The sequence below is a fragment of the Chiloscyllium punctatum genome, chromosome 24, assembly GCF_047496795.1.
Source record: "Chiloscyllium punctatum isolate Juve2018m chromosome 24, sChiPun1.3, whole genome shotgun sequence".
NCBI classification, from domain to species: domain Eukaryota; kingdom Metazoa; phylum Chordata; class Chondrichthyes; order Orectolobiformes; family Hemiscylliidae; genus Chiloscyllium; species Chiloscyllium punctatum.
Genome location: NC_092762.1, coordinates 31,652,315 through 31,675,083, shown reverse-complemented (window position 1 = coordinate 31,675,083; position 22,769 = coordinate 31,652,315). Strand labels below are relative to the sequence as shown.

Below are 22,769 nucleotides of genomic sequence, written 5' to 3'. Positions count from 1 at the left end.
TCCTGTGCAGCACCCCTTGCATGGACAGCATTGGGTCTGTTTGGGTGCCTGCTTTTCTAAACCGTGTCCAAGCAACAAGTGATGATAGATTCATAACAGTTTTCCTCTAATCCATGTTTAAGGCCCAAGTATTTGTGTTTTCTTTCACTGAGTGTTGATCTAATCTTCCATCTCAGATGACCACACCAGCGTGTCTTTAGGGCCCTGAGGAAATGATTAGGGAAGTGTATCTGTACTATTCCACCTTCTGCACCCTGTACCACCAGATAGTGCTCCCTCAGTACCTCAGAAAGCACCTCCTCAGTATGTTTATCCCCAAAGCACCTCGACAAAACATTCGTGCCCTCAATACCTCAGAAAGCAAACCTGTTACCCCCCTTGGACCATGTTCATCCCCAAACCTGTTCACCTGTTCTCAGTGCGATGACCCACAGCAGCTCCCCCCCCCCCCCCCCCCCCCCCCCCACCCACCACCACCGAGGATTGGAGTCCAGGGCTCAGAATATTATTTGAGTGTCTGGATTGATCATAGAATGTGGAAGCAGGCCATTCGGCCTATCAGGTTCACACTGACCCTCAGCAGAGCAGCCCATTCCGCCACTCTATCCCTGGATCCCTTCATTTCCTCTGGCTAATCCACCCAGCATGTACATCATTGTGGACAGTGGGAGGAAACTGGAGCACCCGGAGGCTGACACGGGGAGAATGTGCCAATTCCACACAGACAGCCACCCGAGGCTGGAATTGAACCCCGGGTGGGGTGAGGCAACACTGAGCCCCCGTGACAATCCCACCATCTCCTCCCCGTTGATGACTTCTTTGATGTCTATACCCGGGGTGTATCTAACTTGTCTAGCATTTATTTAAGAAAGATTAGGGACAAGAGCAATGCCTCCACAAACTCAAGATGCTTGGTCCCCCTCTAAAAAGTATTTATATCAAACAGAGACTTTATTCACAAAAAGATGTACAAACATAGTCACTAAAGTTCGGTTCTGTACAGTCTTTACAACAAGTCTTTGTCATGACATATATACTCCCCTTGGGTGATTAACTGAAATGTTAGGTCTGAGCTGTTCCTTCTGAATTACCATCACAAAGTTAAATTGAGAAGGATCTTTGTGAAGTGCCTGTGTTCTGTATTTGTTCTCCCATGGACCCCGCCCTCTGAATACAGTACTTTACAAAACCTTAAACCTGGTTGTTAACTTTCAGCAGAAGCAGCCTCAGGGCATTGATCACAGACTGAATTACTCAGTGACATTTGGATCAGGTCAGATCAAATTCTCAAGCAAACAGATGGCTGGCGAAATTCAGCAGATCAGGCAGCAATGGTTGAAGAGAGAGAGGAACAATTCGCATTTCAAGTGACCCTTTCCTCAAAACGGTCTGTTCTGAAGGAACTTTCCCGCAGAAGTCACTGGACTTGAAGGTGAACTCTCTCTCTGTATCTTTCTCCCGCTCCCTTCAGAGATGCTGCCGACATGTTCAGCTTCTACAGCAATCTCTGTATTGATGTTTCAGGTCTCCAGCGCGTCCGGACAGATTGACTTTAGTGTTGAATTCCCAAGCTTGCTCTATTAAAGGGATAGAAATCCTCCACAGGTTCGTGATGCCAACATTATTGGCTCAATCTCTATCATGAGCTGAAAAATGTGTTGCTGGAAAGTGCAGCAGGTCAGGCAGCATCCAAGGAGCAGGAGAATCGACATTTCGGGAATAAGCTCTTCTTCAGGGAATCCTGAGGTGTGTGACCCACCAGGTCTCTCTCTCTGACGAGACAGCAGCTCTCCATCTTCCTGGTCCATGATAACTTTCCACTTTAAAGGGACACTCCAGTAAGAGACCTCTCTGCGTGATTCAGGTCAAAATCCTGAGTTCCCTCCCTCACATCAGCGTGGGACACCAAGGACTATAGCAGGAGAATACAGCTCACCCCCACCTTCCAGACAACTGGATGGTGTGGTAATCTAATGCAAGTGAAATTTGAAAGTAACTTTATTACAAGGTCATGCTGGATGGTCACAAAGATTGTTTCTTTACCTCTGTTCAAATCAGCGTAACGGAAAACCAAAGGATAGATTGAAAATGGCAGTGATAGCATTTCATAGGTTGGTGTTTGTTTGAGGTGCATCGTCTCTTTGAATGTTTGAGCACATATTCAAGGGCATGCAGGTAGCTGCCAGAGGATGTGGTGGGAACTGGTACAATTGTGACATTTAAAAGGCATCTGGATGGGTATATGAATAGGAAGGGGTTAGAGGGATATCAGCCAAGTGCAAGCAAATAGAACTAAATTAAGTTGGATATCTGGTTGGCATGAATAAGTTGGGCCGAAGGGTATGTTTCCATGCTGTGCGTCTCACTGAATAGATTGTTACAGAGTTTCAGACAGGGCTTGGATTGTGTGTCTCTCTCATGCTTTCTCAGAATTTGCAAACGCAATGTCTCCATATTTCCACAAAACATTAAGAAATCAGAATTTGCAAACGCAATGTCTCCATATTTCCACAAAACATTAAGAAATAAAAAAAACGGTCAGCACAGAGGGAGTGCTGCACTGTCAGAGGGTCAGTACTGAAGAAAAGCTGCACTGTCGGATCGTCAATACTGAAGGATTGCTGCACTATCAGAGGATCAGTTCGGATGGAGTGTTGCACTAAAAGAGGGTCAGAACTGAGGGAGTGCTGCACTGTCAGAGGGTCAGTACTGAGAGGCGCTGCACTGTCAGAGGGTCAGTACTGAGAGGCGCTGCACTGTCAGAGGGTCAGATCGGATAGAGTGTTGCACTGTCAGAGGGTCAGTACTGAGAGAGTGCTGCACTGTCAGAGGGTCAGTACTGAGGGAGTACTACACTGTCAGAGGGTAAGTACTGAGGGGACGCTGCACTGTGAGAGAGTCGGTACTCAGGAAGTGCTGCACTGTCAGAGGGTCAGTACTGAGGGAGTGTTGCACTGTTAGAGGGTCAGTACCGAGGGAGTGCTGCACTGTTAGAGGGTCAGGACTGAGGGAGTACTACATTGTCAGAGGGTCAATACTGAGGGAATGCTGCACTGTCAGAAGCTTAGTTCTGAGGTTATGCCGCACTGTCAGGAGCTTAGTTCTGAGGTAGGGTCGCACTGTCAGGTGTTTAGTTCTGAGTGAGGGCCGTCCTATCATGGGTTTAGTTCTAATGGAGGACCGCACTGTCAGGAATTTCGTACTGAGTGAGGGCCACACTGTCAGGAGTTTGGTTCTGAGGGAGGGCCGCACTGTCAGGAGTTTAGTTCTGAGGGACCGGCGCACTGTCAGGAGTTTAGTTCTGAGGGAGGGCTGCATTGTCAGGAGTTCAGTGCTGCGGGAAGGTCACACTGTTAAGCGTTTTGTTCTGAGGAAGGGCTGCATTGTCAGGAGTTTAGTACTGAGGAAGGGCCGCACTGTCAGGAGTTTAGTTCTGACGGAGGGACGCCCTGTTCGGAGTTTAGTTCTGAGGGATGGGCCGCTCTGTCAGGAGTTTATTACTGAGGGAGGGCCGCATTGTCAGGATTTTATTTCTGAGGGAAGGCCGCACTTTCAGGAGCTTAGTTCTGAGGGAGGGCCGCAGTGTCAGGAGTTCATCACTGAGGGAGGGCCACATTGTCAGGAGTTTTGTACTGTTGGAGAGCCACACTGTCAGGAGATTATTACTGAGGGAGGGCTGCACTGTCAGAAGTTTAGTTATGTAGGAAGGCCACACTGTTAAGCGTTTTGTTCTGAGGGAGGGCTGCATTGTCAGGTTTTTAGTACTGAGGGAGGGCCGCACTGTCAGGAGTTTAGTTCTGAGGGAGGGTCACACTGTCAATAGTTTAGTTCTGAGGTAGAGCCGCACTGTCAGGAGTTTAGTTCCGAGGGAGGGCCGCACTGTCAGGAGTTCAGTTCTGATGAAGGGCGACACTGTCAGAAGTTTAGTCTTGATGGGGGGACGCCTTGTCAGGAGTTTGGTCCTGAGCGACGACTGCACTGTCATGTGTTTAGTATTGAAGGAGGGCCGCACTGTCAGGAGTTTAGTTCTGAGGGAGGGCCGCAATGTCAGGACTTTAGTTCTGATGGAGGGCCGCACTGTCAGGAGATTAGTTCCGAGGGAGGGCCGCACTGTCAGGACTTTAGTTCTGATGGAGGGCCGCACTGTCAGGACTTTAGTTCTGATGGAGGGCCGCACTGTCAGGACTTTAGTTCTGATGGAGGGCCGCACTGTCAGGACTTTAGTTCTGATAGAGGGCCGCACTGTCAGGACTTTAGTTCTGATGGAGGGCCGCACTGTCAGGACTTTAGTTCTGATGGACGGCCGCACTGTCAGGAGTTTATTTCTGAGGGAGGGCCGCAATGTCAGGAGTTTAGTATTGATGGGGGCCGCACTGTCGGAGTTTGGTCCTGAGTTTCGACCGCATCTGAGGAGATTAGTTGTGTGGGAGGGCCGCACTGTCAGGAGTTTAGTACTGCAGGAGGGCCACACTGTCAGGTGTTTAGTTCTGAGGGAGGGCCACACTGTCAGGAGTTTAGTACTGCAGGAGGGCCGCACTATCAGGTGTTTAGTTCTGAGGGAGGGCCGCTCCGTCAGGAGTTTAGTTCTGAGGGAGGGTCACACTGTCAATAGTTTAGTTCTGAGGTAGAGCCGCACTGTCAGGAGTTTAGTTCCGAGGGAGGGCCGCACTGTCAGGAGTTCAGTTCTGATGAAGGGCGACACTGTCAGAAGTTTAGTCTTGATGGGGGGACGCCTTGTCAGGAGTTTGGTCCTGAGCGACGACTGCACTGTCATGTGTTTAGTATTGAAGGAGGGCCGCACTGTCAGGAGTTTAGTTCTGAGGGAGGGCCGCAATGTCAGATGTTTACTTCTGTGGTAGGGCCGCACTGTCATGAGTTTAGTTCTGAGGGAGGGCTGCATTGTCAGGTGTTTAGTGCTGAGGGAAGGCCACTCTGTTAAGCGATTTGTTCTGAGGGAGGGGCTGCATTGTCAGGATTTTAGTTCTGAGGGGGGGGGCCACACTGTCTGAGGTTTAGTTTTGCGGGAAGGCCACATGGTCAAGAGTTTAGTACCGAGGAGGGGGGGGCGCCCTGTCAGGACTTTATTATTCAGGGAGGTCTGTACTGTCAGGTGTTTGCTACTTAGGTATGGCCGCATTGTCAGAGGTTTAGTTCTGAGGGAGCGCTGCACAGTCAGCCGTTTAGTATTGATGGGGGGACGCACTGTCAGGAGTTTGGTCATGAGGGCCGACCGCACTGTCAGGTGTTTAGTTCTGAGGGAGGGCCACACTGTCAGGAGTTTAGTTCTGAGGGAGGGCCGCAATGTTTATTACTAAGGAGTTTATTACTGAGGTAGGGCTGTCCTGTCAGGTGTTTACTACTGAGGTAGGGCTGCACTGTCAGGAGTTTAGTACTGAGGGAGGGACACACTGTCAGGATTTTAGTTCTGAGGGAGGGCCGCACTGTCAGGAGTTTGGTTCTGAGGGAAGGCCGCAATGTCAGGAGTTCAGTTCTGAGGGAGAGCCACACTGTGAGGAGTTTAGTTCTGAGGGAGAGCAGCACTGTCAGGAGTTTTGGACTGAGGGAGGGCCGCACAGTCAGCAGTTTAGTATTGATGGGGGGACGCACTGTCAGGAGTTTGGTCAGGAGGGCCGACCGCACTGTCAGGTGTTTAGTACTGAGGGAGGGCCACATTGTCAGTAGTTTAGTCCTGAGGAAGGGCGACCCTGTCTGGAATTTAGTTCTGATGGAGGGCCACACTGTCCGGTGTTTAGTCCTGAGGGAGCGCCGCACTGTCAGGAGTTTAGTTCTGAGGGAGAGCCGCACTGTCAATAGTTTAGTTCTGAGGTCGGGCCGCACTGTCAGGAGTTTTGTTCCGAGGAGGGCCGCACTGTCAGGAGTTTAGTTCTGAGGGAGGGCTGCATTGTCAGGAGTTTAGTGCTGAGGGAGGGCTGCACTGTCAGGATTTTAGTTCTGAGGGAGGGCCGCACTGTCAGATGTTTAGTTCTGAGGGAGGGCTGCACTGTCAGGTGTTTAGTCCTGAGGGAAGGCTGCACTATCAGGAGTTTAATTCGGAGGGAGGGCCACACTGTCATTTGTTTAGTTCTGAGGGAGGGCCGCAATGTCAGGAGTTTAGTCCTGAGGGAGGGCTGCCCTGTCAGGAGTTTAGTTCTGAGGTAGGGCCGCTCTGTCAGGAGTTTAGTTCTGAGGGAGGACCGCACTGTCAGTGGTTTTGTTCTGAGAGGGGGCCACACTGTCTGAAGTTCAGTTCTGTGGGAAGGCCACATGGTCAAGAGTTTAGTACTGAGGGGGGGGGGGGGGGGGGGGGGGGGGGGGCGCCCTGTCAGGAGTTTAGTTCTGAGGGAGGGCCGCACTGTCAGGTGTTTAGTCCTGATGGAGGGCGACACTGTCAGGAGTTTGGTCATGAGGGCCGACCGCACTGTCAGGAGTTTAGTCCTGAGGAAGGGCCACCCTGTCTGGAGTTTAGTTCTGAAGGAGGGCTGCACTGTCAGGTGTTTAGTTCTGAGGGAGGGCTGCACTGTCAGGTGTTTAGTTCTGAGGGAGGGCTGCACTGTCAGGTGTTTAGTTCTGCGGGAGGGCTGCACTGTCAGGTGTTTAGTTCTGAGGTAGGGCCGCACTCTCAGGAGTTTAGTTCTGAGTGAGGGCCGCCTTATCAGGGGTTTAGTTCTAATGGAGGACCGCACTGTCAGGAATTTCGTACTGAGTGAGGGCCACACTGTCAGGAGTTTGGTTCTGAGGGTGGGCTGCATTGTCAGGAGTTTAGTACTGAGGGAAGGCCACACTGTCGTTTTTTTTAGTTCTGAGGGAGGGACACACAGTCAGGAGTTTAGTTCTGATGGAGGGCTACACTGTCAGGAGTTTAGTTCTGAGGGAGGGCCGCACTATCAGGTGATTGGTACTGAGGGAGGGCCGCACTGTCAGGAGTCTAGTTCTGAGGGAGGGCTGCACTGTCAGGAGTTTATTTCTGAGGAAGGGTGTACTGTCAGGAGTTCAGTTCTGAGGGAGGGCCGCAATTTCAGGAGTTTGGTATTGATGGGGGCCGCACTGTCGGAGTTTGTACTGAGAGACGACCGCACTGTGAGGAGATTAGTTGTGTGGGAAGGCTGCACTGTCAGGAGTTTAGTTCTGAGGGTGGGCTGCATTGTCAGGAGTTTAGTACTGAGGGAGGGCCACACAGTCAGGTCTTTAGTAGTGAGGGAGGGCTGCACTATCAGGAGTTTAGTTCTGAGGGAGAGCCGCCCTGTCAGGAGTTTAGTTCTGAGGGATGGGCCGCTCTGTCAGGAGTTTAGTACTGACTGTGGGCCACACTGTCAGGATTTTACTTCTGAGGGAGGGCCGCACTGTCAGGAGTTTAGTATTGATGGGGGGATTTACTGTCAGGGGTTTAGTCCTGAGGGAAGGCCGCACTTTGAGGAGTTCATTTCTAAGGGAGTGCCACACTGTTAGGAGATTATTACTGAGGGAGGGTCACACTGTCAGGAGTTCATCACTGAGGGAGGGCCATACTGTCAGGAGTTTTGTACTGTTGGAAGGCCGCACTGTCAGGAGATTATTACTAAGGGAGGGCCGCACAGCCAGGAGCTTAGTTCTGAGGGAGGGCTGCATTGTCAGGAGTTTAGTGCTGAGGGAGGGCCACACAGCCAGGTCTTTAGTACTGAGGGAGGGCTGCACTATCAGGAGTTTAGTTCTGAGCGAGGGCCGCCCTGTCAGGAGTTTAGTTCTGAGGGAGGGCCGCTCTGTCAGGCGATTATTCCTGAGGGAGAGCCGCCCTGTCAGGAGTTTAGTTCTGAGGGATGGGCCGCTCTGTCAGGAGTGTATTACTGAGGGAGGGCTGCACTGTCTGGACTTTGGTTTTGATGGGGGGACGCAATATCAGGAGATTAGTCCTGAGGGAGGGCCACACTGTCAGGAGTTATGTTCTGATGGAGGGCCACACTGTCATGAGATTTGTCCTGAGGGAGCGCAACACTGTCAGTTTAGATCTGATTGAGGGCCACACTGTCAGAAGTTCAGTATTAATGGGGGGACGCATTGTCAGGGATTTGATCCTGACTGACGACCACACTGTCAGGAGTTTAGTACTGAGGGAGGGCTGCACTATCAGGAGCTTAGTTCTGAGGGAGTGCCGCCCTGTCAGGATTTTAGTTCTGAGGGAGGGCCGCACTATCAGTGGTTTTGTTCTGAGAGGGGGCACACTGTCTGAAGTTTAGTTCTGAGGGAGGACCACACTGTCAGGTGTTTAGTACTGACGGAGGGCCGCACTGTCAGATGATTTGTCCTGAGGGATGGCCACACTGTCAGGTGTTTAGTCCTGAGGAAGGGCCGCACTGTCAGGAGTTTAGTTCTGAGGGAGGGCCGCACTGTCAGGTGTTTAGTTCTGAGGGAGGGCCGCACTGTCAGGAGTTTAGTTCTGAGGGAGGACCGCACTGTCATGTGTTTAGTACAGAGGGAGGGCCACACTGTCAGGTGTTTAGTTCTGAGGGAGGGCCGCACTGTCAGGAGTTTAGTTCTGAGGGAGGGCCGCACTGTCAGGTGTTTAGTTCTGAGGGAGGGCCGCACTGTCAGGAGTTTAGTTCTGAGGGAGGACCACACTGTCAGGTGTTTAGTTCTGAGGGAGGGCCGCACTGTCAGGAGTTTAGTTCTGAGGGAGGGCCGCACTGTCAGGAGTTTAGTTCTGAGGGAGGGCCACACTGTCAATATTTAAGTTCTAAGGTTGGGCCGCACTGTCAGGAGATTAGTTCCGAGGGAGGGCCGCACTGTCAGGACTTTAGTTCTGATGGAGGGCCGCACTGTCAGGACTTTAGTTCTGATGGACGGCCGCACTGTCAGGAGTTTATTTCTGAGGGAGGGCCGCAATGTCAGGAGTTTAGTATTGATGGGGGCCGCACTGTCGGAGTTTGGTCCTGAGTTTCGACCGCATCTGAGGAGATTAGTTGTGTGGGAGGGCCGCACTGTCAGGAGTTTAGTACTGCAGGAGGGCCACACTGTCAGGTGTTTAGTTCTGAGGGAGGGCCACACTGTCAGGAGTTTAGTACTGCAGGAGGGCCGCACTATCAGGTGTTTAGTTCTGAGGGAGGGCCGCTCCGTCAGGAGTTTAGTTCTGAGGGAGGGTCACACTGTCAATAGTTTAGTTCTGAGGTGGAGCCGCACTGTCAGGGGTTTAGTTCCGAGGGAGGGCCGCACTGTCAGGAGTTCAGTTCTGATGAAGGGCGACACTGTCAGAAGTTTAGTCTTGATGGGGGGACGCCTTGTCAGGAGTTTGGTCCTGAGCGACGACTGCACTGTCATGTGTTTAGTATTGAAGGAGGGCCGCACTGTCAGGAGTTTAGTTCTGAGGGAGGGCCGCAATGTCAGATGTTTACTTCTGTGGTAGGGCCGCACTGTCATGAGTTTAGTTCTGAGGGAGGGCCACACTGTCAGGAGTTTAGCTCTGAGGGAGGGCTGCATTGTCAGGTGTTTAGTGCTGAGGGAAGGCCACTCTGTTAAGCGATTTGTTCTGAGGGAGGGGCTGCATTGTCAGGATTTTAGGTCTGAGGGAGGGCTGCACTGTCAGTGGTTTTGTTCTGAGGGGGGGGGGGGGCACACTGTCTGAGGTTTAGTTTTGTGGGAAGGCCACATGGTCAAGAGTTTAGTACCGAGGAGGGGGGGGCGCCCTGTCAGGACTTTATTATTCAGGGAGGTCTGTACTGTCAGGTGTTTGCTACTTAGGTATGGCCACATTGTCAGAGGTTTAGTTCTGATGGAGAGCTGCACAGTCAGCCGTTTAGTATTGATGGGGGGACGCACTGTCAGGAGTTTGGTCATGAGGGCCGACCGCACTGTCAGGTGTTTAGTTCTGAGGGAGGGCCACACTGTCAGGAGTTTAGTTCTGAGGGAGGGCCGCAATGTTTATTACTAAGGAGTTTATTACTGAGGTAGGGCTGTCCTGTCAGGTGTTTACTACTGAGGTAGGGCTGCACTGTCAGGAGTTTAGTACTGAGGGAGGGACACACTGTCAGGATTTTAGTTCTGAGGGAGGGCCGCACTGTCAGGAGTTTGGTTCTGAGGGAAGGCCGCAATGTCAGGAGTTCAGTTCTGAGGGAGAGCCACACTGTGAGGAGTTTAGTTCTGAGGGAGAGCAGCACTGTCAGGAGTTTTGGACTGAGGGAGGGCCGCACAGTCAGCAGTTTAGTATTGATGGGGGGACGCACTGTCAGGAGTTTGGTCAGGAGGGCCGACCACACTGTCAGGTGTTTAGTACTGAGGGAGGGCCACATTGTCAGTAGTTTAGTCCTGAGGAAGGGCGACCCTGTCTGGAATTTAGTTCTGATGGAGGGCCACACTGTCCGGTGTTTAGTCCTGAGGGAGCGCCGCACTGTCAGGAGTTTAGTTCTGAGGGAGGGCCGCACTGTCAATAGTTTAGTTCTGAGGTCGGGCCGCACTGTCAGGAGTTTTGTTCCGAGGGAGGGCCGCACTGTCAGGAGTTTAGTTCTGAGGGAGGGCTGCATTGTCAGGAGTTTAGTGCTGAGGGAGGGCAGCGCTGTCAGGATTTTAGTTCTGAGGGAGGGCCGCACTGTCAGATGTTTAGTTCTGAGGGAGGGCTGCACTGTCAGGTGTTTATTCCTGAGGGAAGGCTGAACTATCAGGAGTTTAATTCGGAGGGAGGGCCACACTGTCATTTGTTTAGTTCTGAGGGAGGGCTGCCCTGTCAGGAGTTTAGTTCTGAGGTAGGGCCGCTCTGTCAGGAGTTTAGTTCTGAGGGAGGACCGCACTGTCAGTGGTTTTGTTCTGAGAGGGGGCCACACTGTCTGAAGTTCAGTTCTGTGGGAAGGCCACATGGTCAAGAGTTTAGTACTGAGGGGGGGGGGGGGGGGGGCGCCCTGTCAGGAGTTTAGTTCTGAGGGAGGGCCGCACTGTCAGGTGTTTAGTCCTGATGGAGGGCGACACTGTCAGGAGTTTGGTCATGAGGGCCGACCGCACTGTCAGGAGTTTAGTCCTGAGGAAGGGTCACCCTGTCTGGAGTTTAGTTCTGAGGGAGGGCTGCACTGTCAGGTGTTTAGTTCTGAGGGAGGGCTGCACTGTCAGGTGTTTAGTTCTGCGGGAGGGCTGCACTGTCAGGTGTTTAGTTCTGAGGTAGGGCCGCACTCTCAGGAGTTTAGTTCTGAGTGAGGGCCGCCTTATCAGGGGTTTAGTTCTAATGGAGGACCGCACTGTCAGGAATTTCGTACTGAGTGAGGGCCACACTGTCAGGAGTTTGGTTCTGAGGGTGGGCTGCATTGTCAGGAGTTTAGTACTGAGGGAAGGCCACACTGTCGTTTTTTTTAGTTCTGAGGGAGGGACACACAGTCAGGAGTTTAGTTCTGATGGAGGGCTGCACTGTCAGGAGTTTAGTTCTGAGGGAGGGCCGCACTATCAGGTGATTGGTACTGAGGGAGGGCCGCACTGTCAGAAGTCTAGTTCTGAGGGAGGGCTGCACTGTCAGGAGTTTATTTCTGAGGAAGGGTGTACTCTCAGGAGTTCAGTTCTGAGGGAGGGCCGCAATTTCAGGAGTTTGGTATTGATGGGGGCCGCACTGTCGGAGTTTGTACTGAGAGACGACCGCACTGTGAGGAGATTAGTTGTGTGGGAAGGCTGCACTGTCAGGAGTTTAGTTCTGAGGGTGGGCTGCATTGTCAGGAGTTTAGTACTGAGGGAGGGCCACACAGTCAGGTCTTTAGTAGTGAGGGAGGGCTGCACTATCAGGAGTTTAGTTCTGAGGGATGGGCCGCTCTGTCAGGAGTTTAGTACTGACTGTGGGCCGCACTGTCAGGATTTTACTTCTGAGGGAGGGCCGCACTGTCAGGAGTTTAGTATTGATGGGGGGATTTACTGTCAGGGGTTTAGTCCTGAGGGAAGGCCGCACTTTGAGGAGTTCATTTCTAAGGGAGTGCCACACTGTTAGGAGATTATTACTGAGGGAGGGTCACACTGTCAGGAGTTCATCACTGAGGGAGGGCCATACTGTCAGGAGTTTTGTACTGTTGGAGGGCCGCACTGTCAGGAGATTATTACTAAGGGAGGGCCGCACAGCCAGGAGCTTAGTTCTGAGGGAGGGCTGCATTGTCAGGAGTTTAGTGCTGAGGGAGGGCCACACAGCCAGGTCTTTAGTACTGAGGGAGGGCTGCACTATCAGGAGTTTAGTTCTGAGCGAGGGCCGCCCTGTCAGGAGTTTAGTTCTGAGGGAGGGCCGCTCTGTCAGGCGATTATTCCTGAGGGAGAGCCGCCCTGTCAGGTGTTTAGTTCTGAGGGATGGGCCGCTCTGTCAGGAGTGTATTACTGAGGGAGGGTCGCACTGTCTGGACTTTGGTTTTGATGGGGGGACGCAATATCAGGAGATTAGTCCTGAGGGAGGGCCACACTGTCAGGAGTTACGTTCTGATGGAGGGCCACACTGTCATGAGATTTGTCCTGAGGGAGCGCAACACTGTCAGTTTAGATCTGATTGAGGGCCACACTGTCAGAAGTTCAGTATTGATGGGGGGACGCATTGTCAGGGATTTGATCCTGACTGACGACCACACTGTCAGGGGTTTAGTACTGAGGGAGGGCCGCACTGTCAGGAGTTTAGTTCTGAGGGAGGGCCGCACTGTCAGGTGTTTAGTTCTGAGGGAGGGCCGCACTGTCAGGAGTTTAGTTCTGAGGGAGGAACGCACTGTCAGGTGTTTAGTACTGAGGGAGGGCCACACTGTCAGGTGTTTAGTTCTGAGGGAGGGCCGCACTGTCAGGAGTTTAGTTCTGAGGGAGGGCCGCACTGTCAGGTGTTTAGTTCTGAGGGAGGGCCGCACTGTCAGGAGTTTAGTTCTGAGTGAGGACCACACTGTCAGGTGTTTAGTTCTGAGGGAGGGCCGCACTGTCAGGAGTTTAGTTCTGATGGAGGGCCGCACTGTCAGGACTTTAGTTCTGATGGAGGGCCGCACTGTCGGGACTTTAGTTCTGATGGAGGGCCGCACTGTCAGGACTTTAGTTCTGAGGGAGGGCCGCACTTTCAGGACTTTAGTTCTGATGGAGGGCCGCACTGTCAGGACTTTAGTTCTGATGGACGGCCGCACTGTCAGGAGTTTATTTCTGAGGGAGGGCCGCAATGTCAGGAGTTTAGTATTGATGGGGGCCGCACTGTCGGAGTTTGGTCCTGAGTTTCGACCGCATCTGAGGAGATTAGTTGTGTGGGAGGGCCGCACTGTCAGGAGTTTAGTACTGCAGGAGGGCCACACTGTCAGGTGTTTAGTTCTGAGGGAGGGCCACACTGTCAGGAGTTTAGTACTGCAGGAGGGCCGCACTATCAGGTGTTTAGTTCTGAGGGAGGGCCGCTCCGTCAGGAGTTTAGTTCTGAGGGAGGGCCGGTCAGCCATGGGTTTAGTTGTGATTGGGGGACACACTGTCAGGAGTTTGCTCCTGAGGAACGACCGCACTTTGAGGAGTTTTGTACTGAGGGAGAGCCACACTGTCATGAGCTTAGTTCTGAGAAAGGGCCGCACTATCAGGAGTTTAGTTCTGACTGAGGGCCACACTGTCACGAGTTTAGTTTAGTGGGAGGGCCACACTGTCAGGAGTCTAGTTCTGATGGAGGGCCACACTGTCAGTAATTTAGTTCTGAGGGAGGGCCGCACTATCAGGTCTTTGATACTGAGGGAGGGCCGACCTGTCAGGAGTTTAGTTCTGAGGTAGGACCGCACTGTCAGGAATTTAGTTCTGAGGTAGGGCCACAATGTCAGGAATTTAGTTGTGAGGGAGGGCCGCATTGTCAGGAGTTTACTTCTGAGGGAGTGCTGGACTGTCAGGGAATTAGTTCTGAGGGAGTGCTGCACTGTCAGGTGTTTACTGCAGAGGGAGGGCCGCACTGTCAGGAGTTTAGTTCTGAGGGATGGGCTGCTCTGTCAGGAGTTTATTACTGACGGAGGGCTGCACTGTCTGGAGTTTAGGACTGAGTGAGGGCCGCACTGTCAGGATTTTTGTACTGAGGGAGGGCCGCACAGTCAGGAGTTTAGTACTGAGGGAGGGCCGCACAGTCAGGAGTTTAGTACTGACGGAGGGCTGCACTGTCTGGAGTTTAGTACTGAGTGAGGGCTGCATTGTCAGGATTTTAGTTCTGAGGGAGGGCCGCACTGTCAGGAGTTGAGTCTTTATGGGGGGACGCACTGTCAGGAGTTTGGTTCTGAGAGACGACCGCACTGTGAGGAGTTTAGTACTGAGGAAGGGCCGCACTCTCAGGAGTTCAGTACAGAGGAAGAGCCGCACTATCATGTGATTGGTACTGAGGGAGGGCCAGACTGTCAGGAGTTTAGTTCAGATTGAGGGCCACACTGTCAGGATTTTAGTTCTGAGGGTGGGCTGCTCCGTCAGTAGTTTAGTTCTGAGGGAGGGCCGCACTGCCAGCAGTTTAGTTTTGATGGGGCGACGCATTGTCAGGAGTTTACTTCTGAGGGAGGGCTGCACTGTCAGTATTTTATTTCTGAGGGAGGGCCGCACTGTCAGGAGCTTAGTTCTGAGGGAGGGCCGCACTGTCAGGAGCTTACTTCTGAGGGAGGGCTGCAATGTCAGGAGTTTAGTTCTGAGGGAGGGCTGCACTGTCAGTATTTTATTTCTGAGTGAGGGCTGCACTGTCAGGAGCTTAGTTCTGAGGGAGGGCCACACGGTCAGGTGTTTCATACTGAGGGAGGGCCACACTGTCAGGTGTTTTGGTCTGAGGGAGGGCCACACAGTCAGGTGTTTTGGAGTCAGAGAGGGCCGCACTGTCAGGAGTTTCGTTCTGAGGGATGGGCCGCTCTGTCAGGAGTTTATTACTGTGGGAGGGCCGCACTGTCTGGAATTTAGGACTGAGTGAGGTCCACACTGTCAGGATTTTAGTACTGAGCAAAGGCTGCACTGTCAGGATTTAATTTTGAGGGAGGGCCGCACTGTGAGGAGTAGGGAACTGATGGAGGGCCGCACATTCAGGAGTTTAGTTCTGAGGGAGGGCTGCATTGTCAGGAGTTTAGTGCTGAGGGAAGGCCACACTGTTAAGCTTTTAGTTCTGAGGGAGGGCCACACTGTCAGGAGTTTAGTATTGATGGGGGGACGCAATGTCAGGGGTTTGGTCCTGAGGGACGACCGCACTGTGACGAGTTTAGTACTGAGGGAGGGCTGCACTCTCAGGAGTTCAGTACATAGGAAGGGCCGCACTATCAGGTGATTAGTACTGAGGGAGGGCTGCACTGTCAGGTGTTTAGTTCTGAGGGAGGGCCGCACTATCAGGAGTTCAGTACTGAGGGAGGGCCGCACTATCAGGTGTTTGTTACTGATAGAGGGCCACACTGTCAGGAGTTTAGTTCTGAGGGAGTGCCCCAATGTCAGGAGGTTAGTTCTGAGGTAGGGGCGTATTGTCATTTGTTTAGTTCTGAGGGAGGGCCACAATGTCAGGAGTTTAGTAATGAGGGAGGGCTGCACTGTCAGGTGATTAGTTCTGAGGGAGGGCAGCACTGTCCGGAGTTTAGTCCTGAGGGAGGGCCACACTGTCCGGAGTTTAGTCCTGAGGGAGGGCCACACTGTCAGGAGTTTAGTCCTGAGGGAGGGCCACACTATCAGGAGTTTAGTTCTGAGGGAGTGCCCCAATGTCAGGAGGTTATTTCTGAGTGAGGGCCGCACTGTCAGAAGCACAGCACTGTGGTAATACCGCACTATCAGAGGGTCAGTGCTGATGGAGTGCTTTCCTGTCAGAAGGCTGTACTGAGGGACTGCTGCACTGTCGGAGGGTCAATACTGAGTGAGCGCTGCACTGTCAGAGTGTCAGTATTGAGGGAGTATTGCCCTGTCATTGGGTCAGTATTGAGGGTGTGCTGCACTGCCAGAGGGTCAGTACTGAGGGAGTGCTCCACTCTCAGTGGGTCAGTACTGAGGGAGTGCTGTATTGTCAGTGGATCAGTACTGAGGGAGTGCTGCATTGTCAGTGTGTCAGTACTGAGGGAGTGCTGTATTGTCAGTGGATCAGTACTGAGGGAGTGCTGCATTGTCAGTGTGTCAGTACTGAGGGAGTGCTCCACTCTCAGTGGATCAGTACTGAGTGAGCACTACTGTTTGAATTAGTCAGTACTGACAAAGTGTCAGTGCTGAGGGAGTGCCTCACTGTTGGAGAGTCAGTACTGCTGGAGTGCTGCACTGTCAGAAGGTCAGTACTGAGGGAGTGGTGCCCTCTCAGTGGGTCAGTACTGAGGGAGTGCTGCACTGTCAGAAGGTCAGTACTGAGGGAGTGGTGCCCTCTCAGTGGGTCAGTACTGAGGGAGTGCTGCACTGTCAGAAGGTCAGTACTGAGGGAGTGCTGCCCTCTCAGTGGGTCAGTACTGAGGGAGTGCTGCATTGTCAGTGGGTCAGGACTGAGGGAGTGCTCCACTGTCAGTGGGTCAGTACTGAATGAGCACTACTGTTTGAATTAGTCAGTACTGAGGGAGTGCTGCACTGTCACTGGGTCAGTACTTAGGGAGTGCTGCACTGTCAGTGGGTCAGTACTTAGGGAGTGCTGCACTGTCAGAGGGTCAGTACTGAAGGAGTGCAACACTGTCAGAGGGTCAGCACTTAGGAAGCACCACCCTGTCAGTGGGTCAGTGCTGCGGGAGTGCTGCAGTGTCAGCCGTCAGTACTCAGGGAGTGCTGCATCTTCAAAGGGTCAGCACTGAGGGTGTGCAACACTGTTAGTGGGTCAGACTGAGGAAGTACCACCCTGTCAGAGGGTCAGTGCTGAGGGAGTGCTGCACTGTCAGAGGTCAGTACTGAGGGAGTGCTGCACCGTCAGAGGTTAGTATTGAGGGAGTGCTGCACTGTCAGATGGTCAGTACTGAGGGAGTGCTGCATTGTCAGAGGGTCAGGACGGAGGGAGTGCTGCACTGTCAGTGGTTCAGTACTGAGGGAGTGCTGCACTGTCAGAGGTTAGTACTGAGGGAGTGCTGCACCATCAGAGGGTCAGTACAGAGGGAGTGCTGCACTGTTAGGGGGTCAGTACTGAGGGAGTGCTGCACTCTCAGATGGTCAGTACTGAGGGAGTGCTGCACTCTCAGTGGGTCAGTACTGAGGGAGTGCTGCACTGTCAGAGGTTAGTCCTGAGGGAGTGCTGCACTGTCAGATGGTCAGTACTGAGGGAGTGCTGCATTGTCAGAGGGTCAGGACGGAGGGAGTGCTGCACTGTCAGTGGTTCAGGACTGAGGGAGTGCTGCACTGTCAGAGGTTAGTACTGAGGGAGTGCTGCACCATCAGAGGGTCAGTACAGAGGGAGTGCTGCACTGTTAGGGGGTCAGTACTGAGTGAGTGCTGCACTCTCAGTGGGTCAGGACTGAGGGACTGCTCCACTCTCAGTGGGTCAGTACTGAGGAAGTGCTGCTCTGTCAGTGGGTCAGTACTGACGGAGTGCTGCATTGTCAGAGAGACAGTACTGAGGGAGTGCTGTACCATCAGAGGGTCAGTACTGAGGGTTTGCTGCACTGAGTGGGTCAGTTCTGAGGATGCACCACCCTGTCAGAGGGTCAGTACTGAGGGAGTGCAGCATTGTCTGAGGGTCAATAGTGAGGGGGCACTGCACTGTCAGTGGGTCAGTACTGAATGAGGACTCCTGATTGAATTAGTCAGTACTGAGGGAGTGCCTCACTGTTGGAGAGTCAGTACTGCTGGAGCGCTGCACTGTCAGAAGGTCTGTACTGTGGGAGTGCTGCAATGTCAGTGGGTCAGGACTGAGGGAGTGCTGCACTGTCAGAGGGCCAGTACTGAGGGAGTGCTGCACTGTCAGAGGGGCAGTACTGAGGGAGTGCTGCACTGTCATAGGGTCTGTACTGAGGGAGTGCTGCCCTCTCAATGGGTCAGTACTGTGGGTCTGCTGCACTGTTACACGGTCTGTACTGAGGGAGTGCTGCACTGTCAGTGGGTCAGTACTGAGGGAGTGCTGCACTATCAGAGGTTCAGTACTGAGGGTTTGCTGCACTCAGAGTGGGTGAGTTCTGAGGATGCACCACCCTGTCAGAGGGTCAGTACTGAGCGAGTGCTGCACTGTCAGAAAGTCAGTCCTGAGGCAATGCTGCACTGTCAGTGGGTTTGTACTGAATGAGCACTCCTGTTTGAATTAGTCAGTACTGAGGGAGTGCTGCACTGTCAGTGGGTTAGTACTGAGTGCGCACTCTTGTTTGAATTATTCAGTACTGACAAAGTGTCAGTGCTGAGGGAGTGCCTCACTGTTGGAGAGTCAGTACTGCTGGAGCGCTGCACTGTCAGAAGGTCAGTACTCAGGGAGTGCCTCCCTCTCAGTGAGTCAGTACTGAGGGAGTGCTGCAATGTCAGAGGGTCAGTACTGAGGGAGTGCTGCACTGTCAGAGGGTCAGTACTGAGGGAGTGCTGCACTGTCAGAGGGTCAGTACTGAGGGTGTGCTGCACAGTCAGTGGGTTAGTACTGAGAAGGTGCTGCACTGTCAGAGGGTCAGTACTGAGGGAGTGTTGCACTGTCAGAGGGTCAGTACTGAGGCAGTGCTGCACTGTCAGACGTCAGTCCTGAGGGAGTGCTGCACCATCAGAGGGTCAGTACTGAGGGAGTGCTGCACTGTCAGAGGGTCAGTACTGAGAGAGTGCTGCACTGTCAGAGGGTCAGTACTGAGAGAGTGCTGCACTGTCAGAGGGTCAGTACTGAGAGAGTGCTGCACTGTCATTGGGTCAGTACTGAGGGAGTGCTGCCCTGTCAGTGGGTCAGTACTGAGAGAGTGCTGCACTGTCAGACGTCAGTCCTGAGGGAGGACTGCACCATCAGAGGGTCAGTACTGTGGGAGTGCTGCCCTCTCAGTGAGTCCATACTGAGGGAGTGCTGCAGTGTCAGAGGGCCAGGACTGAGGGAGTGCTGCACTGTCAGAAAGCCAGTACTGAGGGAGTGCTGCCCTCTCCGTGTGTCAGTACTGAGGGAGTTCTGCACTGTCAGAGGGTCAGTACTGAGGGAGTGCTGCACTGTCAGTGGGTCAGTACTGAGGGAGTGCTGCACTGTCAGTGGGTCAGTCCTGAGGGAGTGCTGCATTGTCAGTTGGTCAGTACTGAGAGAGTGCTGCACTGTCAGAGGGTCAGTATTGAGGCAGTGCTGCACTGTCAGACGTCAGTCCTGAGGGAGGACTGCACCATCAGAGGGTCAGTACTGTGGGAGTGCTGCCCTCTCAGTGAGTCAGTACTGAGGGAGTGCTGCCCCCTTAGTGGGTCAGTCCTGAGGGAGTGCTGCACTGTCAGTGGGTTAGTACTGAGTGCGCACTCTTGTTTGAATTATTCAGTACTGAGAATGTGTCAGTACTGAGGGAGTGCCTCACTGTTGGAGAGTCGGTACTGCTGGAGCGATGCACTGTCAGAAGGTCAGTACTAAGGGAGTGCTGCCCTCTCAGTGGGTCAGTACTGAGGGAGTGCTGCATTGTCAGTGGGTTAGTACTGAGAGAGTGCTGCACTGTCAGAGGGTCAGTCCTGAGGGAGTGCTCCACTGTCAGTGGGTCAGTGCTGAATGAGCACTACTGTTTGAATTAGTCAGTACTGAGAAAGTGTCCGTACTGAGGAAGTGCTGCACTGTCAGTGGGTCAGTACTTAGGGAGTGCTGTTTTGTCAGTGGGTCAGTACTGAGGGAGTGCTGCATTGTCAGTTGGTTAGTACTGAGGAAGTGCTGCACTGTCAGAGGGTCAGTACAGAAGGAGTGCAACACTGTCAGAGGGTCAGCACTTAGGAAGCACCACCCTGTCAGTGGGTCAGTGCTGCGGGAGTGCTGCAGTGTCAGCCGTCAGTACTCAGGGAGTGCTGCATCTTCAAAGGGTCAGCACTGAGGGCGTGCAACACTCTTAGTGGGTTAGACTGAGGAAGTACCACCCTGTCAGAGGGTCAGTGCTGAGGGAGTGCTGCACTGTCAGAGGTCAGTACTGAGGGAGTGCTGCACTGTCAGAGGTTAGTACTGAGGGAGTGCTGCACTGTCAGAGGTTAGTACTGAGGGAGTGCTGCACTGTCAGATGGTCAGTACTGAGGGAGTGCTGCATTGTCAGAGGGTCAGGACGGAGGGAGTGCTGCACTGTCAGTGGTTCAGTACTGAGGGAGTGCTGCACCATCAGAGGGTCAGTACACAGGGAGTGCTGCACTGTTAGGGGGTCAGTACTGAGGGAGTGCTGCACTCTCAGATGGTCAGTACTGAGGGAGTGCTGCGCTGTCAGGGGTCAGTCCTGAAGGAGTGCTGCACTGTCAGTGGGTCAGTATTGAGGGAGTGCTGCACTGTCAGAAAGTCTGTACTGAGGGAGTGCTGCGCTCTCAGATGGTCAGTACTGAGGGAGTGCTGCACCATCAGAGGGGCAGTACTAAGGGTTTGCTGCACTGACAGTGGGTCAGTTCTGAGGATGCACCACCCTGTCATAGGGTCAGTACTGAGGGAATGCTGCCCACTCAATGGGTCAGTACTGTGGGAGTGCTGCCCACTCAATGGGTCAGTACTGTGGGAGTGCTGCACTGTTAAAATGTCAGTACTGAGGGAGTGCTGCACTGTCAGGGGATCAGTTCTGAGGGAGTGCTGCATTGTCAGTGGGTCAATACTGAGGGAGTGCTGCCATGTCAGTCGGCCAGTACTGAGGGAGTGCTGCATTGTCAGTGGGTCAGTACTGAGGGAATGCAGCAGTGTCAGAGGGTCAATACTGAGGGTTTGCTGAACTGAGAGGGGGTCAGTTCTGAGGATGCACCACCCTGTCAGAGGGTCAGTAGTGAGGGAGTGCTGCACTGTCAGTGGGTCAGTACTGAATGAGCACCCCTGTTTGAATTAGTCAGTACTGAGGGAGTGCTTCACTGTTGGGGAGTCAGTACTGCTGGAGAGCTGCACTGTCAGAAGGTCAGTACTGAGGGAGTGCTGCACTGTCAGAGGGTCAGTACTGCTGGAGAGCTGCACTGTCAGAAGGTCAGTACTGAGGGAGTGCTGCCCTCTCAGTGGGTCAGTCCTGAGGGAGTGCTGCAATGTCAGTGGGTCAGTACTGAGGGAGTGCTGCATTGTCAGTGAGTCAGCACTGAGGGAGTGCTGCACTGTTAAGTGGGTTTTTACTGAATGAGCACTCCTGTTTGAATTAGTCAGTACTGAGAATGTGTCAGTGCTGAGGGAGTGCCACCCTGTTGGAGGGTCAGTACTGCTGGAGCGATGCACAGTCAGAAGGTCAGTACTCAGGGAGTGCTTCCCTCTCAGTGGGTCAGTGCTGAGGGAGTGCTGCAATGTCAGTGGGTCGGTACTGAGGGAGTGCTGCACTGTCAGAGGGTCAGTACTGAGGGAATGCTGCACTGTCAGAGGGTCAGTACTGAGGGAATGCTGCACTGTCAGACGTCAGTACTGAGGGAGTGCAGCACCATCAGAGAGTCAATACTGAAAGAGTGCTGCACTGTTAGAGGGTCAGTACTGAGGGAATGCTGCACTGTTTTAGGGTCAGTGCTGAGGGAGTGCTGCCCTCTCAATGGGTCAGTACTGAGGTAGTGCTGCATTCTCAGAAGTTGTGTACGGAGGGATTGCTGCCCTCTCATTGGATCAGTACTCAGGGAGTGCTGCACTGTCAGTGGGTCAGTAGTGAGAGAGTGCTGCACTGTCAGATGTCAGTACTGAGGGAGTCCTGCACCATCAGAGGGTCAGTACTGAGGGTTTGCTGCACTGAGAGGGGGTCGGTTCTGAGGATGCACCACCCTGTCAGTTGGTCAGTACTGAGGGAGTGCTGCATTGTCAGAGGGTCAATACTGAGGGAGTGGTGCACTGTCAGAAAGTCAGGACTGAGGGAGTGCTGCATTTTCAGTGGGCCAGTACTGAGAGAGTGCTGCAATGTCAGTGCGTCAGTACTGAGGGAGTGCTGCCCACTCAGTGGGTCAGTACTGAGAGAGTGCTGCACTGTCAGAGGGTCGGTACTGAGGGAGTGCTGCACTGTCAGAGGGTCAGTACTGAGGGAATGCTGCACTGTCAGAGGGTCAGTACTGAGGGAGTGCTGCACTGTCAGAGGGTCAGTTCTGAGGGAGTGCTGCACACGCAGAAAGTCCGTCCTGAGGGAGTGCTGCCTTCTCAGTGGGTCAGCACTGAGGGAGTGCTGCACTGTCAGAGGGTCAGTACTGAGGCAGTGCTGCACTGTCAGACATCAGTCCTGAGGGAGTGCTGCACCATTAGAGGGTCAGTACTGAGGGTTTGCTGCACTGACAGTGGATCAGTTCTGAGGATGCACCACCATGTCAGAGGGTCAGTACTGAGGGAGTGCTGCACTGTCAGAGGGTCAGTACTGAGGCAGTGTTGCACAGTCAGACATCAGTCCTGAGGGAGTGCTGCACCATTAGAGGGTCAGTACTGAGGGTTTGCTGCACTGACAGTGGATCAGTTCTGAGGATGCACCACCATGTCAGAGGGTCAGTACTGAGGGAGTGCTGCACTGTCAGAGGGTCAGTACTGAGGGAATGCTGCACTGTCAGAGGGTCAGTACAGAGGGAGTGCTGCACTGTCATTGGGTCAGTACTGTGGGAGTGCTGCCATCTCAGTGGGTCAGTACTGAGAGAGTGCTGCATTGTCAGAGGGTCAGTACTGAGGGAGTGCTGCACTGTCAGAGGTCAGTACTGAGGGAGTGCTGCACTGTCAGAGGGTTAGTACTGAGGGAGTGCTGCACCATCAGAGGGTCAGCAATAAGGGTTTGCTGCACTGAGAGTGGGTCGGTTCTGCGGATGCACCACCATGTCATAGGGTCAGTACTGAAGGAGTGCTGCACTGTCAGAGGGTCACTAGTGAGGGAGTGCTGCACGGTCAG

The 22,769-nt window shown here is 53.3% G+C and overlaps 1 long non-coding RNA gene across 1 annotated transcript in view; it reads left to right on the top strand.

The window, feature by feature from the left end:
- Positions 1 to 1,329: 1,329 nt before the first annotated feature.
- The window catches only part of LOC140494380 (uncharacterized), an 81,164-nt gene continuing 59,724 nt past the window's right edge, over positions 1,330 to 22,769 (top strand). The window contains exon 1 of the long non-coding RNA XR_011963942.1: positions 1,330 to 1,432. This is a non-coding gene — a long non-coding RNA (uncharacterized lncRNA). The remainder of the gene's footprint in view (positions 1,433 to 22,769) is intronic.